At 55.7% G+C, this 5,000-nt stretch overlaps 2 non-coding genes across 2 annotated transcripts; both read right to left on the reverse strand.

The window, feature by feature from the left end:
* Window positions 1-428: 428 nt before the first annotated feature.
* On the reverse strand, window positions 429-583 carry LOC126149491 (5.8S ribosomal RNA). Its single transcript, XR_007530931.1, has one exon. It is a non-coding gene; the product is annotated as a 5.8S ribosomal RNA (ribosomal RNA).
* Window positions 584-938: 355 nt separating this feature from the next.
* Window positions 939-2,851, reverse strand: LOC126149509 (small subunit ribosomal RNA). The gene has a single exon (XR_007530948.1). It is a non-coding gene; the product is annotated as a small subunit ribosomal RNA (ribosomal RNA).
* Between the last annotated feature and the right edge of the window lie 2,149 nt (window positions 2,852-5,000).

Below are 5,000 nucleotides of genomic sequence, written 5' to 3' on the forward strand. Positions count from 1 at the left end.
GGGCCTGGCACCCTCTACGGGCCGTGGCCTCATTCAAGTTGGACTTGGGCTCGGCGCGAGGCGTCGGGGTAGTGGACCCTCCCAAACACCACATGCCACGACAGGCGGCAGCCTGCGGGGTTCGGTGCTGGACTCTTCCCTGTTCGCTCGCCGCTACTGGGGGAATCCTTGTTAGTTTCTTTTCCTCCGCTTAGTAATATGCTTAAATTCAGCGGGTAGTCTCGCCTGCTCTGAGGTCGTTGTACGAGGTGTCGCACGCCACACCGCCAGCCGGCTGTGCACGCTACCGAGAAAGTACCGGTATGCGAACCGCCAGGCGACGGGCGCGCATCGCACGTTTAAGGAGACGCGGCCGGCCCCACAGGCGGCCACGACACTCCCAGGTCTCCGAAGCGGGGACAAACGCCGCGCGCTTCAGTATACGTAGCCGACCCTCAGCCAGACGTGGCCCGGGAACGGAATCCATGGACCGCAATGTGCGTTCGAAACGTCGATGTTCATGTGTCCTGCAGTTCACATGTCGACGCGCAATTTGCTGCGTTCTTCATCGACCCACGAGCCGAGTGATCCACCGTCCTGGGTGATCTTTTTCATTTAGTTTCCACTGTCTCTTTCAAGACAGTTGCATAGGCGGGACTGAGGCGTTTGACGGCCCCTGTTCCAGCGTTCCTGTGTCCAACGGCCTCACGGCCGATGGGCGTCGTACGGCTCCACACCGGAGCGGACAGGCACTCGGGCGAAAGTCATTCAAAAACCGGCGCCAGGCGCCAGGTGCCGCAGGCCAGCCGCTCCAGAGCTTCAGCGCTCGTACCACACAACATTTTTGTCCGTTAGTTTTGAGAGGCACGCGTGGTTCCGCACGCGGCGCACGGCTGCTGCGTACAGGTAGCGTGTTGCGCGACACGACACGCACATCGAAAGACATGCAGTCTAGTCGGTAATGATCCTTCCGCAGGTTCACCTACGGAAACCTTGTTACGACTTTTACTTCCTCTAAATGATCAAGTTTGGTCATCTTTCCGGTAGCATCGGCAACGACAGAGTCGATGCCGCGTACCAGTCCGAAGACCTCACTAAATCATTCAATCGGTAGTAGCGACGGGCGGTTGTGTACAAAGGGCAGGGACGTAATCAACGCGAGCTTATGACTCGCGCTTACTGGGAATTCCTCGTTCATGGGGAACAATTGCAAGCCCCAATCCCTAGCACGAAGGAGGTTCAGCGGGTTACCCCGACCTTTCGGCCTAGGAAGACACGCTGATTCCTTCAGTGTAGCGCGCGTGCGGCCCAGAACATCTAAGGCATCACAGACCTGTTATTGCTCAATCTCGTGCGGCTAGGAAGGCCGCCTGTCCCTCTAAGAAGAAAAGTAATCGCTGACAGCACGAAGGATGTCACGCGACTAGTTAGCAGGCTAGAGTCTCGTTCGTTATCGGAATTAACCAGACAAATCGCTCACCAACTAAGAACGGCCCATGCACCACCACCCACCGAATCAAGAAAGAGCTATCAATCTGTCAATCCTTCCGGTGTCCGGGCCTGGTGAGGTTTCCCGTGTTGAGTCAAATTAAGCCGCAGGCTCCACTCCTGGTGGTGCCCTTCCGTCAATTCCTTTAAGTTTCAGCTTTTGCAACCATACTTCCCCCGGAACCCAAAAGCTTTGGTTTCCCGGAGGCTGCCCGCCGAGTCATCGGAGGAACTGCGGCGGATCGCTGGCTGGCATCGTTTATGGTTTGAACTAGGGCGGTATCTGATCGCCTTCGAACCTCTAACTTTCCGTTCTTGATTAATGAAAACATACTTGGCAAATGCTTTCGCTTCTGTTCGTCTTGCGACGATCCAAGAATTTCACCTCTAACGTCGCAATACGAATGCCCCCGCCTGTCCTATTAATCATTACCTCGGGTTCCGAAAACCAACAAATAGAACCGAGGTCCTATTCCATTATTCCATGCACACAGTATTCAGGCGGGCTTGCCTGCTTTAAGCACTCTAATTTGTTTCAAAGTAAACGTGCCGGCCCACCCAGGACACTCAATAAAGAGCACCTTGGTAGGATTTCAACGGGGTCCGCCTCGGGACGCACGAACACGCACGAGGCGGTCGCACGCCTTCGGCTCGCCCCACCGGCAGGACGTCCCACGATACATGCCAGTTAAACACCGACGGGCGGTGAACCAACAGCGTGGGACACAAATCCAACTACGAGCTTTTTAACCGCAACAACTTTAATATACGCTATTGGAGCTGGAATTACCGCGGCTGCTGGCACCAGACTTGCCCTCCAATAGATACTCGTTAAAGGATTTAAAGTGTACTCATTCCGATTACGGGGCCTCGGATGAGTCCCGTATCGTTATTTTTCGTCACTACCTCCCCGTGCCGGGAGTGGGTAATTTGCGCGCCTGCTGCCTTCCTTGGATGTGGTAGCCGTTTCTCAGGCTCCCTCTCCGGAATCGAACCCTGATTCCCCGTTACCCGTTACAACCATGGTAGGCGCAGAACCTACCATCGACAGTTGATAAGGCAGACATTTGAAAGATGCGTCGCCGGTACGAGGACCGTGCGATCAGCCCAAAGTTATTCAGAGTCACCAAGGCAAACGGACCGGACGAGCCGACCGATTGGTTTTGATCTAATAAAAGCGTCCCTTCCATCTCTGGTCGGGACTCTGTTTGCATGTATTAGCTCTAGAATTACCACAGTTATCCAAGTAACGTGGGTACGATCTAAGGAACCATAACTGATTTAATGAGCCATTCGCGGTTTCACCTTAATGCGGCTTGTACTGAGACATGCATGGCTTAATCTTTGAGACAAGCATATGACTACTGGCAGGATCAACCAGGGAGCTGCGTCAACTAGAGCTGAGCAGCCGGCCGCCCGGGAGTGTGTCCCAGAGGCCCGCGCGAACACGCAAGCGTCCGCTCAATTATTCTGCAAACAGGAGGAGGCTGAGCTCCCCTGCACAATACACCTCGAAACCCTCTCAGGTCCCGGCGGCGCGCAGCGCCGTCCTAAGTACTTGGTCGGGTTCGAGAGAGGCGCAATCGCCCGGAGTTAGGCGAGTAGACGCTTTAGGTGCGACCACCCGTGCTCCCAACTGAGCTTGCCGCTGCCGACAGAGGCCCGGGAGCGTGCTGTCGTGGCATTGCCGGCGGGAGACAACACGCGCCACCTACGGTGACCGGCAGCTCCAACGCCAGCGCCACAGAAGGGCAAAGGCCCCACGTGGGTGCCGAAGCGAACTCTCCCAGCACAGCGCACGTGCCAACACGTCTGCACAACTGCGATACAAACCACCAGCGAGAACCGCTGGGGCGACCGAGCAGCAGACGGCGTCGCGGCGCCGAGTGCCGGGCGGCGGCGCATCCTCAACGCACACAGTCCTCAATCGGACCAGCACACTGCAGATGTCCACCGCGCTTCGCACCGGGCCGGCGAGGACCCACTTTGGCTGCACGGCGCCGCGCGCAGGGTGCCCCGGCGCGCAGCTGCGCCGCCTGCCGCGTCCGTCGGCCGGCGCGCCTGCCACTGGGCGCCCCCACCAGCCGGCTGTAGCGCGTGCGCCCACGCACCGCGCGGCCAGCACGCCGGGCGGCCCCCCCTCACCGGCCGGGGACAGTCCCACCCACCCACAGCCGCGTATCGCTTCACACCCAGATTCACATTCACGTTCGTTGGTATGGTGGGGACCGCTTCGTAGCTGTACCGATCGTTGCCCTCACAGATGTACCTCCAGCAAGGACAACCGCACCACAACGGGTTACCAGTTGTTCATTTGCGTAACGTCACCAGTAAACGTACACGTCCATCCCCGTTTGCAAAGTCAACTATTATTGCATGCCTGCCTGTCAGGTGTCAAGACACACTACATCCGCTCACATCCACGCAACAAAATGTGCCCGACTAGAGGGCACGTGGAAGGTGCCCCCGTACGTATGCGATGTCCACTGCGCGACCAACTGTCAACCGGCCTCTGTAGCATGTCGCAGATGTGGAACGCGGGGCACCGTGCTATCACATTGTGTGAGAAGAGACTACTACGTCTGCATACACGCGCCACTACATGAACAGACGGCTCATGCTGATCGCCATCCACTGCGTCCATTACTCCCACACGTCTCTATGGCGTACCACACTGCAATGCAGCTGTTATGGGGAGATGACACGTAGCTGTGTACACAACATTCTGAGCGGGTTGCGGTTGGACAATACATTACTGTAACGTGTCATATGCCAATTACAGAGCAGGGTAAGGCACAACTTGGGTTAGGTTAAGGCACAACTTGGGTTAGGTTAAGGCACAACTTGGGTTAGGTTAAGGCACAACTTGGGTTAGGTTAAGGCACAACTTGGGTTAGGTTAAGGCACAACTTGGGTTAGGTTAAGGCACAACTTGGGTTAGGTTAAGGCACAACTTGGGTTAGGTTAAGGCACAACTTGGGTTAGGTTAAGGCACAACTTGGGTTAGGTTAAGGCACAACTTGGGTTAGGTTAAGGCACAACTTGGGTTAGGTTAAGGCACAACGTGGGTTAGGTTAAGGCACAACGTGGGTTAGGTTAAGGCACAACGTGGGTTAGGTTAAGGCACAACGTGGGTTAGGTTAAGGCACAACGTGGGTTAGGTTAAGGCACAACGTGGGTTAGGTTAAGGCACAACGTGGGTTAGGTTAAGGCACAACGTGGGTTAGGTTAAGGCACAACGTGGGTTAGGTTAAGGCACAACGTGGGTTAGGTTAAGGCACAACGTGGGTTAGGTTAAGGCACAACGTGGGTTAGGTTAAGGCACAACGTGGGTTAGGTTAAGGCACAACTTGGGGGTAGATTGCGGTGCAAATTGCGTTACATTGCGGTGCAAATTGCGTTACATTGCGGTGCAAATTGCGTTACATTGCGGTGCAAATTGCGTTACATTGCGGTGCAAATTGCGTTACATTGCGGTGCAAATTGCGTTACATTGCGGTGCAAATTGCGTTACATTGCGGTGCAAATTGAGT

Source organism: Schistocerca cancellata, unplaced genomic scaffold (assembly GCF_023864275.1).
Source record: "Schistocerca cancellata isolate TAMUIC-IGC-003103 unplaced genomic scaffold, iqSchCanc2.1 HiC_scaffold_932, whole genome shotgun sequence".
NCBI classification, from domain to species: domain Eukaryota; kingdom Metazoa; phylum Arthropoda; class Insecta; order Orthoptera; family Acrididae; genus Schistocerca; species Schistocerca cancellata.